The following is a 22,556-nucleotide window of genomic DNA, read 5'->3' on the forward strand; positions in this document are numbered from 1 at the left end:
GAGGATCTGTCAGCTCTCCTGTGCGGTGTAGAATATGGAAGATCTGTCAGATCTCCTGTGTGGTGTAGTATATAGAGGATCTGTCAGCTCTCCTGTGTGGTGTAGTATACAGAGGATCTGTCTGCTCTCCTGTGTGGTGTAGTATATAGAAAATCTGTCAGCTCTCCTGTGTGGTGTAGTATACAAAGGATCTGTCAGCTCTCCTGTGTGGTGTAGTATATAGAGGATCTGTCAGATCTCCTGTGTTCTGTAGTATATAGAGGATCTGTCAGCTCTCCTGTGTGGTGTAGTATATAGAGGATCTGTCAGCTCTCCCGTGTGGTGTAGTATATAGAGGATCTGTCAGCTCTCCTGTGTGGTGTAGCATATAGAGGATCTGTCAGCTCTCCTGTGTGGTGTAGTATATAGAGTATCTGTCAGCTCTCCTGTATGGTGTAGTATATAGAGGATCTGTCAGTTCTCCTATGTGGTGTAGAATATAGAGGATCTGTCAGCTCTCCTGTGTGGTGTAGTATATAGAGGATCTGTCAGCTCTCCTGTGTGGTGTAGTATATAGAGGAACTGTCAGCTGTCCTGTGTGGTCCAGTATATAGAGGATCTGTTAGCTCTCCTGTGTGGTTTAGTATATAGAGGATCTGTCAGATCTCCTGTGTGGTGTAGTATATAGAGGATCTGTCAGCTCTCCTGTGAGGTGTAGTATGTAGAGGATCTGCCAGCTCTCCTGTGTGGTGTAGTATATAGAGGATCTGTCAGCTCTCATGTGTGGTGTAGTATATAGAGGATCTGCCAGCTCTCCTGTGTGGTGTAGTATATAGAGGATCTGTCCACTCTCCGGTGTGGTGTAGTACATAGAGGATCTGTCAGCTCTCCTGTGTGGTGTAGTATATAGAGGATCTGTCAGCTCTCCTGTGTGGTGTAGTATATAGAGGATCTGTCAGCTCTCCTGTGCGGTGTAGTATATGGAAGATCTGTCAGATCTCCTGTGTGGTGTAGTATATAGAGGATCTGTCAGCTCTCCTGTGTGGTGTAGTATACAGAGGATCTGTCTGCTCTCCCGTGTGGTGTAGTATATAGAAATTCTGTCAGCTCTCCTGTGTGGTGTAGTATACAAAGGATCTGTCAGCTCTCCTGTGTGGTGTAGTATATAGAGGATCTGTCAGCTCTCCTGTGTGGTGTAGTATATAGAGGATCTGTCAGATCTCCTGTGTTCTGTAGTATATAGAGGATCTGTCAGCTCTCCTGTGTGGTGTAGTATATAGAGGATCTGTCAGCTCTCCTGTGTGGTGTAGTATATAGAGGATCTGTCAGCTCTTCTGTGTGGTGTAGTATATAGAGAATATGTAAGCTCTCCTGTGTGGTGTAGTACATAGAGGATCTGACAGCTCTCCTGTGCGGTGTAGTATATAGAGGATCTGTCAGCTCTCCTGTGTGGTGTAGTATATAGAAGATCTGTCAGCTTTCCTGTGTGGTCCAGTAAATAGAGGATCTGTTAGCTCTCCTGTGTGGTTTAGTATATAGAGGATCTGTCAGTTCTCCTGTGTGGTGTAGTATATAGAGGATCTGTCAGCTGTCCTGTGTGGTCCAGTAAATAGAGGATCTGTTAGCTCTCCTGTGTGGTTTAGTATATAGAGGATCTGTCAGCTCTCCCGTGTGGTGTAGTATATAGAGGATCTATCAGGTCTCCTGTGTGGTGTAGTATATAGAGGATCTGTCAGCTCTCCTGTGTGTTGCAGTATATAGAGGATCTGTCGGCTCTCCTGTGTGGTGTAGTATATAGAGGATCTGTCAGCTCTCCTGTGTGGTGTACTATATAGAGGATCTGTCAGCTCTCCTGTGTGGTGTAGCATATAGAGAATCTGTCAGCTCTCCTGTGTGTTGCAGTGTATAGAGGATCTGTCAGCTCTCCCGTGTGGTGCAGTATATAGAGGATCTGTCAGCTCTCCTGTGTGTTGCAGTATATAGAGGATCTGTCAGCTCTCCCGGGTTGTGTAGTATATAGAGGATCTGTCAGCTCTCCTGTGTGGTGTAGTATATAGAGGATCTGTCAGCTCTCCCGTGTGGTGTAGTATATAGAGGATCTGTCAGCTCTCCTGTGTGGTGTACTATATTGAGGATCTGTCAGCTCTCCTGTGTGGTGTAGTATATAGAGGATCTGTCAGGTCTCCTGTGTGGTGTAGTATATAGAGGATCTGTCAGCTCTCCCGTGTGGTGTAGTATATAGAGGATCTGTCAGGTCTCCTGTGTGGTGTAGTATATAGAGGATCTGTCAGGTCTCCTGTGTGGTGTAGTATACAGAGGATCTGTCAGGTCTCCTGTGTGGTGTAGTACATAGAGGATCTGTCAGCTCTCCTGTGTGGTGTAGTATATAGAGGATCTGTCAGGTCTCCTGTGTGGCGTAGTATATAGAGGATCTGTAAGGTCTCCTGTGTGGTGTAGTATACAGAGGATCTGTCAGCTCTCCTGTGTGGTGTAGTATATAGAGGATCTGTCAGCTCTCCCGTGTGGTGTAGTCCACAGAGGACCTGACAACACATTCCCCCACACACAGTATGATGTCCCAACAATACATTCCCCAATGAATAGAAGGGTGTCTTTATATTACATTTCCCCCAAGCACAGTATGATCCCCCACCATATATTTCCATGCACATTATGATGTCCCCACAGTACTTTTCCCCGTAATAAGCATGATTTCCTCACAGTACATTCCTCCACATACAGTATGAAGCACCCACTGCTCCTCACACATTATGATGTCCCCTCACACACTATCATAGTCCCCTCACAGAATAATAACCCCCCGCCCACACACAGTATGATGGTCCTCCAGGCAGTATGACATCCCTCTCAGCCATCTACACGTGATAAATATTGTTGAGCATTCCGATACCGCAAGTATCGGGTATCGGCCGATATTTGCTGTATCGGAATTCCGATACCGAGATCCGATACTTTTGTTGTATCGGGAATCGGTATCGGGATCGATATAATGTGTAAAATAAAGAATTAAAATTAAAAATATTGATATATTCACCTCTCCGACGCAGCCTGCACTTTACCGAGGGAACCGGCAGCCTTCTTTGCTTAAAATGCACGCGTTTACTGCCTTCCGTGACGTCACGGCTTCTGATTGGTCGCGTGCCGCCCATGTGACCGCGACACGACCAATCACACAAGCCGTGACGTAATTTTCAGGTTCTGAATGCCTAATTCTAGGCATAGTCAGTGCTCATAGTCTCACTGCTCTTACAGTAAAGAATCCGCGTCTGTTATTATGCTTAAACCTTTTTTCCTCCAGACGTAGAGGATGCCCCCTTGTCCCTGTCACCGGTCTATGATTAAAAAGATCATCAGAAAGGTCTTTGTGCTGTCCCCTCATATATTTATACATTAACATAAGATCACCCCTTAGTCTTCGTTTTTCCAAACTAAATAGCCCCAAGTGTAATAACCTATCTTGGTATTGCAGACCCCCCAGTCCTCTAATAACCTTGGTTGCTCTTCTCTGCACCCGCTCCAGTTCAGCTATGTCTTTCTTATACACCGGAGACCAGAACTGTGCACAGTATTCTAAGTGTGGTCGCACTAGTGACTTGTATAGAGGTAAAATTATGTTCTCCTCATGAGCATCTATGCCTCTTTTAATGCATCCCATTATTTTATTTGCCTTTGTAGCAGCTGCCTGACACTGGCCACTGAATATGAGTTTGTCATCCACCCATACACCCAGGTCTTTGTCATTGACGGTTTTGCCCAGAGTTTTAGAATTAAGCACATAGTTATACATCTTATTACTTCACCCAAGTGCATGACCTTAAATTTATCCCCATTAAAGCTCATTTGCCATTTATCAGCCCAAGCTTCTAGTTTACATAAATCATCCTGTAATATAAAATTGTCCTCCCCTGTATTGATTACCCTGCAGAGTTTAGTGTCATCTGCAAATATTGAAATTCTGCTCTGAATGCCCTCTACAAGGTCATTAATAAATATGTTAAAAAGAAGAGGGCCCAATACTGACCCCTGTGGTACCCGACTACTAACCGCGACCCAGTCCGAGTGTGCTCCATTAATAACCACCCTTTGTTTCCTATCCCTGAGCCAGCTCTCAACCCACTTACACATATTTTCCCCTATCCCCATTATTCTCATTTTATGGATCAACCTTTTGTGTGGCACCGTATCAAAAGCTTTTGAAAAGTCCATATACACTACATCTACTGGGTTTCCTTGGTCCCGTCCGGAACTTACCTCTTCATAGAAGCTGATCAAATTAGTCTGACAGGAGCGGTCCCTAGTAAACCCGTGCTGATACTGGGTCATAAGGTTATTCCTCTTCAGATACTCCAGTATAGCATCCCTTAGAACGCCCTCCAGGATTTTACCCACAGTAGAGGCTAAGCTTACTGGCCTATAATTTCCGAGTTCAGTTTTTGTCCCCTTCTTGAATATTGGCACCACATTTGCTATACGCCAGTCCTGTGGTACAGACCCTGTTATTATGGACTCTTTAAAGATTAATAATAATGGTCTATCAATGACCGTACTTAGTTCCTGCAGTACTCGGGGGTGTATCCCATCCGGGCCCGGAGATTTGTCAATTTTAGTGATTTTTAGATGCCGCCGTACTTCCTGCTGGGTTAAGCAGGTGACACTTAATGGGGAATTTTTATCACTGATCATATTGTCCCCATGGGATTTTCTTTTGTAAATACTGATGAAAAAAAGTCATTTAGCATATTGGCTTTTTCCTCATCCTCATCCACCATTTCCCCCAGACTATTTTTAAGGGGGCCAACACTATCATTTTTTAGTTTCTTACTATTTAAGTAGTTAAAGAATATTTACAATAACAGCATGAAAGGCAACGTTTCATTGTTCTGTGTGTTACAGGTTGTTCCTCCAGCACCTCAAGCAGATTTTTCCAGGTCAAGGTTTATCGGTGTTCAGTACAAGATGTTATAGGTTCATGGTCTGTAGAAAAGCAACAATGTTCTCTAGTAAACTGATGAACTCGGCATGTTCCCGCAGATGTGTTACATTCTGCAGCAATAAGCCATTTCTTTGTGGACTTGTGTCACTTACAGGATTCACACTGTTCCGTTCCTTCACTTCTCTACACAGCGAGATAGACGGGAACACTCCATGTTGTGCATGACCGGCTTAGCTATCCGCTATTTCAGGTGAGTAAGAGAGAAGAAGGAGCGAGAGCAGGATCAGATAAGGGTAGACACTGACCTCTTGCCATGAAACGGTTTAGCTTCTTTCAAGATTTGTAGACAAAGACCACGGTTCCAATTCATCATTGCCATTTTTCTACAGAAATTTCCTCCTTTTAGTCGCATTTTCTATTTCCTCCTTATTCCCTATACGTTTTCCACCATTTTTAAGTTGACTTTTTTTTTAAAGTCTTTATTTTTCAATGACAACTTTGCTTACACAGAAGTTTTTAGACCGATTCATCTAAGGGCTAATGTGTCTCCTTGTGGGAAGTGACATGCCTGATATGTCAGTGTAATAAGACTTATTGGCCATGCATGCTCCTCTGGGAAATAAAATATGCAAATTGCCTCTTCAGAGAGGAAGAGAACTTGAACTCTAGTACCACCTATTTGAAGTAGCAATCCTAAAAGTCAATATCGACCCATTAAGGAGCCTGGCCATATAACTAATGAAAGCCAAACCAGAATCTCAATTTGCAGGTGTTGCGCCTCATCAGTGCAAAGCATGAGATCTGGTACTGGCATGCCAGGCATATCACTCTACACAAAGATAAACATCCCTGACATCCCCATCAGAGGCCTCTCATACAGCCACATCAGATCTCTTGCTCTGCACTAATGAGGAGCAACACCTCGAAACATGTGTCTGCAAACTAAGTTTTTGGTACGGCTTTTATCCCAAGTCATATGGAAAGTCTTGTTAAAGGATTACCATTTACTTTTAAGATTGTTACTTGTAGTTGGTGGCACTAGAGTTCAAGTCCTCTTCCTCTCTGAAGATGTAATTTGCATAGACCGATTCATGAAATTTGACTTATACCAAATGTTGCATTTTTTGGGAGCATCTCATGCCAGTTCCCTCCCTGGAGTAAGTTTTTAATTTGTTAAATTTTTGCGACTTCTATGAAAGGATTTGAAACTTTTGGTACAAAAAAAAGTTGCAAAAACTTTGTCAAGAACAAAAATAAAAATCATGTTTGATTTTGCCCAAATTTATGAACCGCATGTGCCATTTTGAGGAGTTTGGCACAAAAAACGTCAGTGAGGGCAGGGCGTTAGACATAAAGTGATTTTAATAAATCACAATTCGCACAAAGCTACTCACATAAAATTAGGATTCAGGAGAACACAAATTTACATTTTGGGTAAATTCAATTATCCTCGAACTGAATCGCTCATCTCTACTGTCTATTTAATGACACAGTTGTGCATTAAAAGAAACAGGGGGTCTCGTTTTAGTGATCACCGGGTGTCTGAAGGATTGGTCATCACTAGACATGAGCGAATCTTCTGAAGTTCGAGTTTGCGAGATTTGCTCGAATTCGATCTGGAAATTTAATTCAATTTGAATTTACTTGATGAGAATTGAAAGTGTCTCGACTGCCATTAAAGGACATTAATTTTGCTCTAAGGTCTCTCCAGACCCCAAAGAACAATAATGTGACTGGATGGCAACGTACATCATTGACTCTAACGACAAGGGTGAGGTCTTGTAAGGGGACATGCTGAAGACCCAAGAGTCAGCACTGAAAAATGAAACAGAGCAAAAGGAGGACCGATGGTGGAGCAACTGTAAGGATGAGGGACAAAGGAAGTAAATTTTTTATTTTTTACCCTCTTTTTAACCCTGAAAAAGAATCTAGCAAAATAGCCAGAGACTCAAATTTTTGGAATCATCTTAAAATCCCAGCAATTCCTATAAGCTAAAACAAAAATGGAGTATTCAACCAAGACAAATATCAAAAAGGTTAAGTTTAAGGAAAACATTAAGTGGAATTGGTTTATTAGCTGGGAAACACAGTTGACACAAGACGATAACTTTGAACTGCAAATGTTCAGTCCTTTGAGTTTTTCTTGAATCATACTATGATCATTGTTTCCATTTTATGCCATCTGAACATTTATATAACAAAGAAGTCTTTGGTGAAACCCAACAATAATAACCTAATGCCGAAAACGGAGATAAAATGCATTTTATTTTTCTCCTGACATCTGCACAGACAAAACAAAGCCGAGCCTGGTCCGTCTCATCCTCCATACACCTCTTCAATTATTCTCCATCTGTTCTGACACTCTAAAAGCCAGATTTAACTACCTTCCAGCACCATACCGACTTCAGGCTTTTCTTCATCTCGCCATGCGCTTTTCTCATTTTTGATAGAAGAAAAAATAGACTAAAATGGGATTCCAAGACCTCGAACGGAAGTGTAGCAAAGGTCAAAGTATTCAAGAATATTCATCGCTCTCTTTTTTCTCTGAAAGGTGAGGAACTTGTAGATACCTGCTTCGCACTCCTCCCAGGGTGGGGAAATGGCTTCTTCTGAATGAGTGCCCTTTATGTGCTTATAGCATGAAGTACGCTCTTAGAAGTAAGTGATTACAATCCCACGGTGACACTATGGAGACCGAGTCTCGTAGAACAGGTAAGGGATGTACACTTTAGTCTTAGCAGCCATGGGGTGAGCCAAGATAAAAATGGATTCCTTCTGAGCTTCTCTTTGTAGGACTTCAACAACCTTTGTTCTCCACTCTCAATGACCCCGTAGGTATCTTGAGTCTATTATTCTGATTTCCCGAGCACATCAAATTTTACCATCTTTTTCATCTTCTGGTCAGTTAACTTTTTTCTTCTATTTTTGCCTTCTTTTACGCTTCCTTTTGGCACAGCGTGATCATTGCTCATACCTTGATTATAGCTACATTGACTTCACTTGGCCCAAAAGAGATTAATTTAGCTTCAATTTGGAAAATCGGCTCTGGTTTTGGAGTGGCAAAGAACAAAGTTACAGCATTGAATAGACGAGAGCCTTCGTGACGTGAGATGAGTAATCTTCTCTTTCATTGACGATGAATGTCTAAGCAGATTATAAAATATGAAAAAGGCTTGTACTTACATGAAGCACTCTTCATTAATAGAGGGGAGGTGAAAGCCTTGCCGAAAGTATAGAGCGTTATATGGGCAGTTTTGGAGGTTGTGTTCTGCCTTATTGGCCAATAAGTTAAAAAGTGTCCAATAATGGGAGAAGAGGATCAATACCTTACTGACAACATAAGGTTATGTGCACACGCAGCGGATTACTCTGCAGATTTTTCCAGATTTACTGCAGAATTACCGCGGATTTACCGCTTTTTTTGTGTTTTTTGTGCTGATTCCACCTGCGGTTTTACACCTGCGGATCCCTATTATGGAGCATGTGTATTTCGCTGCGGAATCCACACAAAGAATTGACATGCTGCGGAATAAACAACGCAGCGTTTCCGCACGTTTTTTCCGCAGCATGTGCACTGCGGATTTTGTTTTCCATAGGTTTACGTGGTACTGTAAACGCATGGAAAACTGCTGCGAATCTGCAGCGGCCAATCCGCTGTGGATCCGCAGCAAAATCCGCAGCATGTGCAGATACCCTCAAATTACTCTCCAACACTAAATCAGAAGAGAGAGACGTCCACAGTTAACCACCCCCTGTAAAGTGCCGTCCCTTAGTATATAGGGTTTTCTCTTGTTATGATCAGCACTGTACATAAGGGACAAAAATTTCCCTTCTTCCATATCATCCCCTCTTGTTATGTATAGCCTCATCCCTTATTAAATAGTATCATCTATTGTTATGTATAGCCCCTTCCCTTATTAAAAAGTATCATCTATTGTTATGTGTAACCCTGTTATGATCTGGTGGCCTAAGAGCAGCATGGGACGTACTCAGGAGAAGGTGGTACCTATACTGACCACAGACCCTGAACCTAACACCGCAACTAGAAGTAGCCGTGGAATGTACCTAGCGCTCCCTAGACATCTCGACACAGCCGGAGGACTAATTACCCCTAGAGATAGAAAAGGGAAAACTATCTTGCCTCAGAGAAAATCCCCAAAGAACAGGCAGCCCCCCACAAATATTGACTGTGAGAGGAGAGGGAAAAAACATACACAGACTGAAATGAGAATTTAGCAAAGGAGGCCACTTCTAGCTAAATAGGAAGGACAGGACAGAGTACTATGCGGTCAGTATTAAAAACTAGAAAATATCCACCACAGACAATACAAAAACTCCACAGCTAACTAAAGATATGGAGGGTATATCTGCATCTCCAGAGATACCAGCTTGGCTAAAAAAATCCTAATACAGACCAAGCTGGACAAGACAAAACATAGAAAGCAACTGAGCAATAAGACCACAACATGTGGACAGCAAATCAAGGCCAGAACTTATCGTTGATGAAAAGAACTGCAAAGCAGAAGGAACCAGGCAGGGATGTGAATCCTCCAGGAACAATGGACAACTGGCACTGACTAAAGGGGGAAGCAAGACTAAATAGCCCCATCCAAATTGCAAAAGGTGAAAACACCTGATAAATGCTGTGATTCAGAGACAGCAGCGCTACCACTTACAACCACCGGAGGGAGCTCAAGAGCAGAATTGACAACAGTACCCCCCCCTTGAGGAGGGGTCACCGAACTCTCACCAGAGCCCCCAGGCCGATCCGGATGAGCCAAATGAAAGGCACGAACCAAATCATCAGCATGGACATCGGAGGCAACAACCCAAGAATTATCCTCCTGGCCATAACCCTTCCATTTGACAAGATACTGAAGCCTCCGCCTCGAAAAACGAGAATCCAAAATCTTCTCAACCACATACTCCAACTCCCCATCAATCAACACCGGGGCAGGAGGATCAACAGAGGGACCAACGGGCACCACATATTTCCGCAACAAAGATCTATGAAAAACATTATGGATGGAAAAAGAGGCTGGAAGGGCCAAACGAAAAGACACTGGATTGATAATCTCAGAAATCCTATAAGGGCCAATAAACTGAGGCTTAAACTTAGGGGAAGAAACCTTCATAAGGACATGACAGGAAGACAACCAGACCAAATCCCCAACCCGAAGCCGGGAACCAACACACCGACGACGGTTAGCAAAACGCTGAGCCCCCTCCTGAGACAACACCAAATTGTCAACAACATGAGACCAAATTTGCTGCAACCTGTCAACCACAGAGTCCACCCCAGGACAATCAGAAGGCTCAACCTGCCCTGAAGATAAACGAGGATGAAAACCAGAGTTACAAAAGAAGGGTGAAACCAAGGTAGCAGAACTAGCCCGATTATTAAGGGCAAACTCGGCCAATGGCAAGAAAGCCACCCAATCATCCTGATCAGCAGACACAAAGCATCTCAAATAAGTTTCCAAAGTCTGATTAGTTTGCTCGGTTTGGCCATTTGTCTGAGGATGAAATGCGGAAGAAAAAGACAAATCAATGCCCAGCCTAGCACAAAAGGCCCGCCAAAACCTAGAAACAAACTGGGAACCTCTATCGGACACAATGTTCTCTGGAATGCCATGCAAATGAACCACATGCTGAAAAAACAACGGAACCAAATCAGAAGAGGAAGGCAACTTAGGCAAAGGTACCAAATGAACCATCTTAGAAAACCGGTCACAAACTACCCAGATAACTGACATCCTCTGGGAAACCGGAAGATCCGAAATAAAATCCATAGAAATATGCGTCCAAGGCCTCTCAGGGACCGGCAAAGGCAAAAGCAACCCACTAGCGCGGGAACAGCAAGGTTTGGCCCGCACACAAGTCCCACAGGACTGCACAAAAGAACGCACATCCCGTGACAAAGAAGGCCACCAAAAGGACCTACCAACCAAATCTCTGGTACCAAAAATCCCAGGATGACCGGCCAACACCGAACAATGAACCTCCGAAATCACTTTACTAGTCCATCTGTCAGGAAGAAACAATTTCCCCACTGGACAGCGGTCAGGTTTATCAGCCTGAAATTTCTGAAGAACCCGTCGTAAATCAGGGGAGATGGCAGAAAGAATCACCCCTTCCTTCAGAATACCGACCGGCTCAAGGACCCCAGGAGAATCAGGCAAAAAGCTCCTAGAAAGGGCATCAGCCTTAACATTCTTAGAACCCGGAAGATACGAGACCACAAAATCAAAACGGGAGAAAAACAGGGACCATCGGGCCTGTCTAGGATTCAGCCGTTTGGCAGACTCGAGATAAATCAGATTCTTATGATCGGTCAAGACCACAATACGGTGCTTGGCCCCCTCAAGCCAATGTCGCCACTCCTCAAATGCCCACTTCATAGCCAACAACTCACGATTGCTGACATCATAATTGCGTTCCGCAGGCGAAAACTTTCGAGAAAAGAAAGCACACGGTTTCATCAAGGAACCATCAGAATTCCTCTGAGACAAAATGGCCCCTGCCCCAATCTCAGAAGCGTCAACCTCAACCTGAAAAGGGAGAGAAACATCCGGCTGACGCAACACAGGGGCAGAAGTAAATCTGCGTTTAAGCTCCTGAAAGGCAGAAACAGCCGCAGAGGACCAATTAGTAACATCAGCGCCTTTCTTTGTCAAATCAGTCAGGGGTTTAACCACACTGGAGAAGTTGGCAATGAAACGGCGATAAAAATTAGCAAAGCCCAAAAATTTCTGAAGGCTCTTCACGGATGTGGGCTGGATCCAATCCTGAATGGCCTGAACCTTAACCAGATCCATTTCTATAGATGAGGGAGAAAAAATGAAGCCCAAGAAAGAAATCTTCTGTACTCCAAAGAGGCACTTAGACCCCTTCACAAACAAGGCATTATCACGAAGGATCTGAAATACCATCCTGACTTGTTTCACATGAGGCTCCCAATCATCTGAAAAAATCAAAATATCATCCAAATATACAATCATGAATTTATCAAGATAATTCCGAAATATATCATGCATGAAGGACTGAAACACAGATGGAGCATTAGCGAGTCCGAATTGCATCACAAGGTATTCAAAATGGCCTTCGGGCGTATTAAACGCAGTTTTCCATTCGTCCCCCTGCTTAATACGAACCAGATTATATGCCCCTCGAAGGTCAATCTTAGTAAACCAACTAGCCCCCTTAATCCTAGCAAACAGATCAGAAAGCAAAGGCAAAGGGTATTAAAATTTGACCGTGATCTTATTCAAGAGGCGATAATCAATACAGGGTTTCAAGGAGCCATCTTTTTTGGCAACAAAGAAAAAACCTGCTCCCAATGGTGAAGAAGATGGCCGAATATACCCCTTCTCCAAGGACTCCTTCACATAGCTCCGCATGTCGGTATGTTCTGGCACAGACAGGTTGAAAAGTCGGCCTTTAGGGAACTTACAGCCTGGAATCAAGTCAATAGCACAATCACAGTCCCTATGCGGTGGAAGGGAACTGGACTTGGGCTCATCGAATACATCCTGGAAATCTGACAAAAACTCAGGAATTTCAGAAGAGGGGGAGGAGGCAATTGACATCACAGGAACGTCACCATGAACCCCCTGACAACCCCAACTAGTCACAGACATAGATTTCCAATCTAATACAGGATTATGCACCTGTAACCATGGGAAACCCAGCACAATAGCATCATGCAAATTATGCAACACCAGAAAACGACAATCTTCCTGATGGGCTGGCGTCATGCACATGGTCAGCTGTGTCCAAAACTGAGGTTTATTTTTAGCCAACGGTGTAGCATCAATGCCCCTCAAAGGAATAGGACTCTGCAAAGGCTGCAAGGGGAAACCACAATGTCTGGCAAATTCTAAGTCCATTAAATTTAGAGCGGCGCCTGAGTCCTGAAAATATCCATCAACCAAATAATATAAAAGTTATAGCTTGTGGGAGGAGAGGAGGAAAAATCAAAAGCAAAGTGAGACCACTTGGATGCCCAATGGCCCACATAACCCTGCGAACCGACCCTGAAGGTACCAGCGGCAATAACGCCATGTGCAAGTTACAGTCCCACTTGCTACAATGTATTTCAAACAGTTTCCATGGCGACCAGACAGCAAATGTGATATAACTACATCCCTGCTACATGAGTAATCCTCCGAGAATCACAATATTGTGCGTGCTAGAAGCCTGTGCACATCGTCCCCGGCCTCCTCATTGCACCGATATCATCATTATACTTTATATCTATTACTAACCTTATTACCGTTTTATTCCCACATCCAAAGAACCTTTTTTTCATTATATGTTACAGAAAGCGACTTGTAAAGATGATTCCACCACTTTTTCGGTAAAGGTCTTGTTCCTCCACTAATGTCATCAGCATCTAATTCTGCTTATTATAACATAATATGCCATATAATTACCAATAATAGAAAGGAAAGAAAAGACTATTGAATTAAATGGAAGTTTACCACATGAGTAAATATTCTTAACTCCTTCAGAGCCAAATTCCATGAGGTTTCTGTATTTACCTGCAGATATTCTCCCTACTTGCATCCGATTCTTTCATTTCCTATATAATCACATACAATAAATGATTTTTGGATTACATGTCTCTGCACAAAGTAACACAAGCTTTCATGGTATGTGCAGATCAAGATGAGAAGCTTTTTCGAGCAGGTCCTTTCCAAAAAAAAGTCTACAAAATTATTTTTTGCAAGCTAAACATTTCTAGATCCTTTAACCGTTCCTTGTATGACATACTTTGCAGTCCGGTCACCATCCTGGTAGCCCTTATCTGTACTTGCTCCAGTTTTTCAATGGCTTATTAAAATGTGGTGCCCAGAACTGGACACAGTATTCCAGATGAGGCCTGACCAAGGAGGTGTAGAGGGGAATAATGAATTCACGTGATCTAGACTCTATGCTTCTCTTAATAAATCCTAGAACTGTGTTTGCTTTTTTTGCTGCTGCATCACACTGTTGACTCATGTGCAGTCTGTGATCCATTAGTCTTTTTCATACGTGCTGTTGCTTAGTTCTATTCCTCCTATATTCCTCCCAACATCTGCCTCTAGCTCCGTCTGTGGGTCTTAATCTGTCAAATGCCGCTGTCAATTGGTGACAGTAGCATTTACAGTGTGCCTCAAAGAAGGGGGCACCATTATATGCACCCATCAGCGCACCAGTGACATGATCGCAGGGTGGTGATTGATAGCCATGATGGCCAAGGGTCTGCTGAAGACCCCAGAGGCCTGTCATGACAACACTCTTCTTAAAGCCGGCCTTCATAGGAGACTGTGCTGTTTGCTATACACAGCAATACTGTGGCATTGGTGTAAATAGTAGAAGCAATCAGACAATTCCAGGTCCAAGTCGCCTAAGGGGACTAATAAATACGGTGAAAAGATAAAAAATGGTATAAAAAGTATGAAAAAATTAAAAAGCTCTCCTTTTCCCCATTGAAAATTTAGAAATAGGAAAAAAATACAAAGATTTAATATCGCTGCATCAATAAAAGTCCAACGGCATAACGAGAAAAAAAGTAAAAACTCCAAAATTACAGTTTTTCACCCACTATAACAAACTTTAAAAGCTTAGAACAGGAAATAAAAACATCACATCTATCCCAAAATCATATCGACAAAAACATTGGTTCGGGGTGCAAAAAATAAGCCCTCATACAGTCCCATATCCCAGATCTACATCTCTGGACCAGATATCACCTCCCTACTAACCAGAATCCCTCAATGTCTGTCCACTATTTCATCCTTCTTCTCCGCTAGATTTCTGAAACTTAACATGGACAAAACAGAATTCATCATCTTTCCCCCATCTCACGCGACCCCCCCAACGAACCTATCCATTACAGTAAACGGCTGCCCACTCTCCCCAGTCCCACAAGCTCGCTGCCTCGGCGTAATCCTTGACGCTGATCTCTCCTTCAAACCACATATCCAAGCCCTTTCCACGTCCTGCCGACTTCAACTCAAAAATATTTCACGAATCCGTTCATTCCTCAACCAAGAATCTGCAAAAACCCTAGTCCATGCCCTCATCATCTCTCGCCTTGACTACTGCAACCTCCTGCTCTGTGGCCTCCCCTCGAATGCTCTCGCACCCCTCCAATCTATTCTAAACTCTGCTGCCCGACTAATCCACCTGTCCCCCCGCTATTCTCCAGCCTCTCCCTTCTGTCAATCCCTTCACTGGCTCCCCATTACCCAGAGACTCCAGTACAAAACCCTAACCATGACGTACAAAGCCATCCACAACCTGTCTCCTCCATACATCTGTGACCTCATCTCCCGGTACTTACCTACACGCAACCTCCGATCCTCACAAGATCTCCTTCTCTACTCCCCTCTTATCTCCTCTTCCCACAATACAAGATTTCTCTCGCATATCACCCCTACTCTGGAACCCTCTACCACAACACATCAGACTATCGCCTACCACCATCAAAACCTTCAAAAAGAGCCTGAAGACCTACCTCTTCCGACAAGCCTACAACCTGCAGTAACCACCGATCAACCAAACCGCTGCTCGACCAGCTCTATCCTCACCTACTGTATTCTCACCCATCCCTTGTAGATTGTGAGGCCTCGCGGGCAGGGTCCTCTCTCCTCCTGTATCAGTTATGACTTGTATTGTTTAAGATTATTGTACTTGTTTTTACTATGTATACCCCTCCTCATATGTAAAGCGCCATGGAATAAATGGCGCTATAACAATAAATAATAATAATAATAATAATAATATCCCGAAAATTGGAAACATTAACCCCTTCCCGACATTTGACGTACTATCCCGTCGAGGTGGGGTGGGCCCGTATGACCGCCGACGGGATAGTACGTCATAGCCGATCGGCCGCGCTCACGGGGGGAGCGCGGCCGATCGCGGCCGGGTGTCGGCTGCATATCGCAGCTGACATCCGGCACTATGTGCCAGGAGCGGTCACGGACCGCCCCCGGCACATTAACCCCCGGCACACCGCGATCAAACATGATCGCGATGTGCCGGCGATGCAGGGAAGCATCGCGCAGGGAGAGGGCTCCCTGCGGGCTTCCCTGAGCCCCCCGCAGCAACGCGTGTGATCGCGTTGCTGCGAGGGTCTTACCTCCCTCCCTGCCTGCTCCAGACCCGGATCCAAGATGGCCGCGGATCCGGGTCCTGCAGGGAGGGAGGTGGCTTCACAGACGCCTGCTCAGAGCAGGCACTGTGAAGCAGCCTGCACTTCTCGCAGATCGGTGATCTGTCAGAGTGCTATGCAAACTGGCAGATCACCGATCTGTATTGTCCCCCCCTGGGGCAAAGTAAAAAAGTAAAAAAAAAAATTTCCAAATGTGTAAAAAAAAATTAAAAAAAATATTCCAAAATAATGAAAAAAAAAAAAATATTATTCCCATAAATACATTTCTTTATCTAAATTAAAAAAAAAAACAATAAAAGTACACATATTTAGTATCGCCACGTCCGTAACGACCCAACCTATAAAACTGCCACACTAGTTAACCCCTTCAGTAAACACCGTAAGAAAAAAAAAAAAAAAACGAGGCAAAAAACAACGCTTTATTACCATACCGCCGAACAAAAAGTGGAATAACACGCGATCAAAAAGACTGATATAAATATCCATGGTACCGCTGAAAACGTCATCTTGTCCCGCAAAAAACAAGCCGCCATACAGCATCATCAGCAAAAAAATAAAAAAGTTATAGTCCTGAGAATAAAGCGATACCAAAATAATTATTTTTTCTATAAAATAGTTTTTATCGTATAAAAGCGCCAAAACATAAAAAAATGATATAAATGAGGTATCGCTGTAATCGTACTGACCCGACGAATAAAACTGCTTTATCAATTTTACCAAACCCGGAACGGTATAAACGCCTCTCCCAAAAGAAATTCATGAATAGCAGGTTTTTGGTCATTCTGCCTCACAAAAATCGGAATAAAAAGCGATCAAAAACGGTCACGTGTCCGAAAATTTTACCAATAAAAACGTCAACTCGTCCCGCAAAAAACAAGACCTCACATGACTCTGTGGAGCAAATGTGGAAAAATTATAGGTCTCAAAATGTGGAGACGCAAAAACTTTTTTGCTATAAAAAGCGTCGCTGGTTTCACACTTGCGTTTTTGTCTGCAGCGTTTTTTGCACAAAAAAACGCATGCGTTTTTTCCCTATATTTAACATTGAAAACGCATGCGGTTTTTTTGTACGCGTTTGGTCGCGTTTTCAAACGCATGCGGTTTTTTTCTGCATGCGTTCATTTTCAGAAATACAACCTGCAGTATTTTCTTGCGTTTTTAAGCACATGCGTTTGTTTGCGTTAAAAACGCATGCATTTTTATCGAAAAAAACAGAAAACACACTGAAAAGCCACCCACCACCATCAAGGTGATAGAGATCCAAACCCTAACCCTAACTCTACCCCTAACCTCACCCCTAACCGTTTAATGAACATTTTCTGACAGTCATAGTGCCACGTATTTCAGTGCCACGTATTTCAGTGCCACGTATTTCAGTGCCATGTATTTCAGTGCCACGTATCACGTATTTCAGTGCCACGTGTTTCAGTGCCACGTATTTCAGTGCCACGTATCACGTATTTCAGTGCCACATATTTTAGTACCACGTATTTCAGTTGCACGTATTTCAGTGCCACGTATTTCAGTGCCACGTATTTCAGTGCCACGTATTTCAGTGCCACGTGTTTCAGTGCCACGTATTTAAGTGCCACGTATCACGTATTTCAGTGCCACGTATTTCAGTGCCACGTATTTCAGTGCCACGTATTTCAGTGCCACGTATTTCAGTGCCACGTATTTCAGTGCCACATATTTAAGTGCCACATATCACATATTTCAGTGCCACTTATTTCAGTGCCACGTATTTCAGTGCCACGTATTTCAGTGCCACGTATTTCAGTGCCACGTATTTAAGTGCCACGTATTTCAGTGCCACGTATTTCAGTGCCACGTATTTCAGTGCCACGTATTTCAGTGCCACGTATTTAAGTGCCACGTATCACGTATTTCAGTGCCACGTATTTCAGTGCCACGTATTTCAGTGCCACGTATTTCAGTGCCACGTGTTTCAGTGCCACGTATTTAAGTGCCACGTATCACGTATTTCAGTGCCACGTATTTCAGTGCCACGTATTTCAGTGCCACGTATTTCAGTGCCACGTATTTCAGTGCCACGTATTTCAGTGCCACGTATTTCAGTCACGTTTAGGGTTAGGGTTAGGGGTAGGGTTAGGGTTAGGGCTAGGGTTGGAGGTAAAGTTAGGGTTGGGGCTAAAGTTAGGGTTGGGGCTAAAGTTAGGGTTAGGGTTTGGATTACATTTACGTTTGGATTAGGGTTGGGATTAGAATTATGGGTGTGTCAGGGCTAGGGGTGTGGTTAGGGTTACCGTTGGGATTAGGGTTAGGGGTGTGTTTGGGTTAGGGTTTCAGGTAGAATTGGGGGGTTTCCACTGTCCAGGCACATCAGGGGCTCTCCAAGCGCGACATGGCGTCCAATCTCAATTCCAGCCAATTCTGCGTTGAAAAAGTAAAACAGTGCTCCTTCCCTTCCGAGCTCTCCCGTGCGCCCAAAAAGGGGTTTACCCCAACATATGTGTTATCAGCGTACTCGGGACAAATTGAACAACAACTTCTGGGGTCCAAGTTCTCTTGTTATCCTTAGGAAAATAAAAATTTGGGGGGCTAAAAATCATTTTTGTGGGAAAAAAAAGATGTTTTATTTTCACGGCTCTGCATTATAAACTGTAGTGAAACACTTGGGGGTTCAAAGTTCTCACAACACATCTAGATAAGTTCCTTGGGAGGTCTAGTTTCCAATATGGGGTCACTTGTGGGGGGTTTGTACTGTTTGGGTACATCAGGGGCTCTGCAAATGCAACGTGACGCCTGCAGACCAATCCATTTAAGGCTGCATTCCAAATGGCGCTCCTTCCCTTCCGAGCTCTGTCATGCGCCCAAACAGTGGTTCCCCCCGACATATGGGGTATCAGCGTACTCAGGACAAATTGGACAACAACTTTTGGGGTCTAATTTATCCTGTTACCCTTGTGAAAATACAAAACTGGGGGCTAAAAAATCATTTTTGTGAAATAAAAAAAAGAATTTTTATTTTCACGGCTTTGCGCTATAAACTTTAGTGAAACACTTGAGGGTTCAAAGTTCTCAAAACACATCTAGATAAGTTCCTTGGGAGGTCTAGTTTCCAATATGGGGTCACTTGTGGGGGGTTTGTACTGTTTGGGTACATCAGGGGCTCTGCAAATGCAACGTGACGGCTGCTGACCAATCCATTTAAGTCTGCATTCCAAATGGCGCTCCTTCCCTTCCGAGCTCTGTCATGCGCCCAAACAGTGGTTCCCCCCCCACATATGGGGTATCAGCGTACTCAGGACAAATTGGAAAACAAATTTTGGGGTCCAATTTATTCTGTTACCCTTGTAAAAATACAAAGCTGGGGGCTAAAAAATCATTTTTGAGAAAAAAAAAAAAATTATTTTCACGGCTCTGCGTTATAATCTGTAGTGAAACACTTGGGGGTTCAAAGCTCTCAAAGCACATCTAGATAAGTTCCTTAGGGGGTCTACTTTCCAAAATGGTGTCACTTGTAGGGAGTTTCAATGTTTAGGCACATCAGGGGCTCTCCAAACGCAACATGGCGTCCCATCTCAATTCCAGTCAATTTTGCATTGAAAAGTCAAATGGCGCTCCTTCCCTTCCAAGCTCTGCCATGCGCCCAAACAATGGTTTACACCCACATATGGGGTATCAGCGTACTCAGGACAAATTGCACAACATTTTTTGGGGTCCAATTTCTTCTCTTACCCTTGGGAAAATAAAAAATTGGGGGCGAAAAGATCATTTTTGTGAAAAAAATATGATTTTTTATTTTTACGGCTCTGCATTATAAACTTCTGTGAAGCACTTGGTGGGTCAAAGTGCTCACCACACATCTAGATAAGTTCCTTAGGGGGTCTACTTTCCAAAATGGTGTCACTTGTAGGGAGTTTCAATGTTTAGGCACATCAGGGGCTCTCCAAACGCAACATGGCGTCCCATCTCAATTCCAGTCAATTTTGCATTGAAAAGTCAAATGGCGCTCCTTCCCTTCCAAGCTCTGCCATGCGCCCAAACAATGGTTTACACCCACATATGGGGTATCAGCGTACTCAGGACAAATTGCACAACATTTTTTGGGGTCCAATTTCTTCTCTTACCCTTGGGAAAATAAAAAATTGGGGGCGAAAAGATCATTTTTGTGAAAAAATATGATTTTTTATTTTTACGGCTCTGCATTATAAACTTCTGTGAAGCACTTGGTGGGTCAAAGTGCTCACCACACATCTAGATAAGTTCCTTAGGGGGTCTACTTTCCAAAATGGTGTCACTTGTAGGGAGTTTCAATGTTTAGGCACATCAGGGGCTCTCCAAACGCAACATGGCGTCCCATCTCAATTCCAGTCAATTTTGCATTGAAAAGTCAAATGGCGCTCCTTCCCTTCCAAGCTCTGCCATGCGCCTAAACAATGGTTTACACCCACATATGGGGTATCATCGTACTCAGGACAAATTGTACAACAACTTTGGGGGTCCATTTTCTCCTGTTACCCTTGGTAAAATAAAACAAATTGGAGCTGAAATAAATTTTGTGTGAAAAAAAGTTAAATGTTCATTTTTATTTAAACATTCCAAAAATTCCTGTGAAACACCTGAAGGGTTAATAAACTTCTTGAATGTGGTTTTGAGCACCTTGAGGGGTGCAGTTTTTAGAATGGTGTCACACTTGAGTATTTTCTATCATATAGACCCCTCAAAATGACTTCAAATGAGATGTGGTCCCTAAAAAAAAATGGTGTTGTAAAAATGAGAAATTGCTGGTCAACTTTTAACCCTTATAACTCCGTCACAAAAAAAAATTTTGGTTCCAAAATTGTACTGATGTAAAGTAGACATGTGGGAAATGTTACTTATTAAGTATTTTGCGTGACATATGTCTGTGATTTAAGGGCACAAAAATTCAAAGTTGGAAAATTGCAAAATTTTCAAAATTTTCGCCAAATTTCCATTTTTTTCACAAATAAACGCAAGTTATATCGAATAAATTTTACCTTTAACATGAAGTACAATATGTCACGAGAAAACAAAGTCAGAATCGCCAAGATCCGTCAAAGCGTTCCAGAGTTATAGCCTCATAAAGGGACAGTGGTCAGAATTGTAAAAATTGGCCCGGTCATTAACGTGCAAACCACCCTTGGGGGTGAAGGGGTTAAGGGTCTTGAAAAAAGGCCTCACAAGCAATTTTTATTTATTTTTTTAACAAACTCCTGAAATTTTTGTTCACCAGTTAAATAAAACAAAAACTATGTATGTTTGGCATCTTCGTTATCGAACTGACCTGGAGAATCATATTGCTGGTTATTTTTATCATAAAATAAATGCTGTAAATAAAAAAACGCACAAAATAATCTTGGAATTGCACTGTTTTTGCTATTGTGCCACACTTGGAAATTTTGTTTCCTGCTTTCCAGTACATCACACGATGAAATAGATGATGGCATTCAAAAGGACAACTCGCCCTGCAAAAATCAGACCCTCATTCGGTTATGCTGATGGAAAAGTAAAAAAGTTATAGCTCTTGGAATAAGGAGAGGAAAAAACGAAGTTACGAAAAAACTAAAATTGCTTCATCCTTAAGGGTTTAAAGAAAAAAAATGTCTTTTCTAGAGTTAACATTATTATTGAAGAAGGTAAAAAAAGTTGTCTATGATTGAGTGTGATACTGCAGCTCAGCCCCACTTACTTTCATAGAGCTAAGCTGCAATACCAGGAATCACCTTTATACAGGGGTGGTGCTGTTTTTGGAAGAAAGCACCTAGATTTTCATCATTTTGGACAACCCTTTGATCTATATTAAAATGTAGATTTTAGAGTTTCGTGAATCTCCTGAAATTTGTGGACATTTACTCAATTCATGGGAGAGATTCGATTTGCATCAATAGATTTGATGGAAATAGAATCTGATAGGAAGGAGTTAACGAAGATAATATACTACTGTACTCACCTTCTCACACCTATCCTGCCGCCGCCGGTCCAGTCCTCCGATCGCTCCTTTTAATTCTCCTTCATAGTTTTCCTGCAGCTGCAGAAAGCACGTGGCGGACCAATGAGAAGTAAAGAGAAGAATTTTGTATTTTTTTTAACCCCATCCCAGTCCTTAGAATCCAGCAAAATGCCACCCATTTTGCTAGATTTGCACAAGCCAATCGCCCAAAATTCAGAGTCACCTGAATCTATGAATTTTGAGAAATTCCAATTAATTTTGAATTAATCGAAATTAATTAACTTATTCCTAATGGAAATATTATAAAGCAGATAATGTTTAAAAAAAAAGGTAAAATATTAACTCAAAATAATTTTTCAGACTTTGTCAATTTTTTATGATCCTTGATAACTGTTGCACTAGAATAATTTACCGTACTTAACATTTCTCAAAAAAATAATAAATAAAATAAATAAATGAATAAATAAAAATGTCGATACAATATTCCTATCAGGCACTTTGCATAGCTGATTCATGACCAG

The 22,556-nt window shown here is 42.7% G+C and overlaps 1 long non-coding RNA gene across 1 annotated transcript in view; it reads left to right on the top strand.

The window, feature by feature from the left end:
• The first annotated feature begins 5,111 nt into the window (after window positions 1–5,111).
• Window positions 5,112–22,556, top strand: part of LOC143787400 (uncharacterized) — a 60,769-nt gene continuing 43,324 nt past the window's right edge. Inside the window, exon 1 of the long non-coding RNA XR_013218352.1 lies at window positions 5,112–5,183. This is a non-coding gene — a long non-coding RNA (uncharacterized LOC143787400). The remainder of the gene's footprint in view (window positions 5,184–22,556) is intronic.

Source organism: Ranitomeya variabilis, chromosome 8 (assembly GCF_051348905.1).
Source record: "Ranitomeya variabilis isolate aRanVar5 chromosome 8, aRanVar5.hap1, whole genome shotgun sequence".
Lineage (NCBI taxonomy): Eukaryota > Metazoa > Chordata > Amphibia > Anura > Dendrobatidae > Ranitomeya > Ranitomeya variabilis.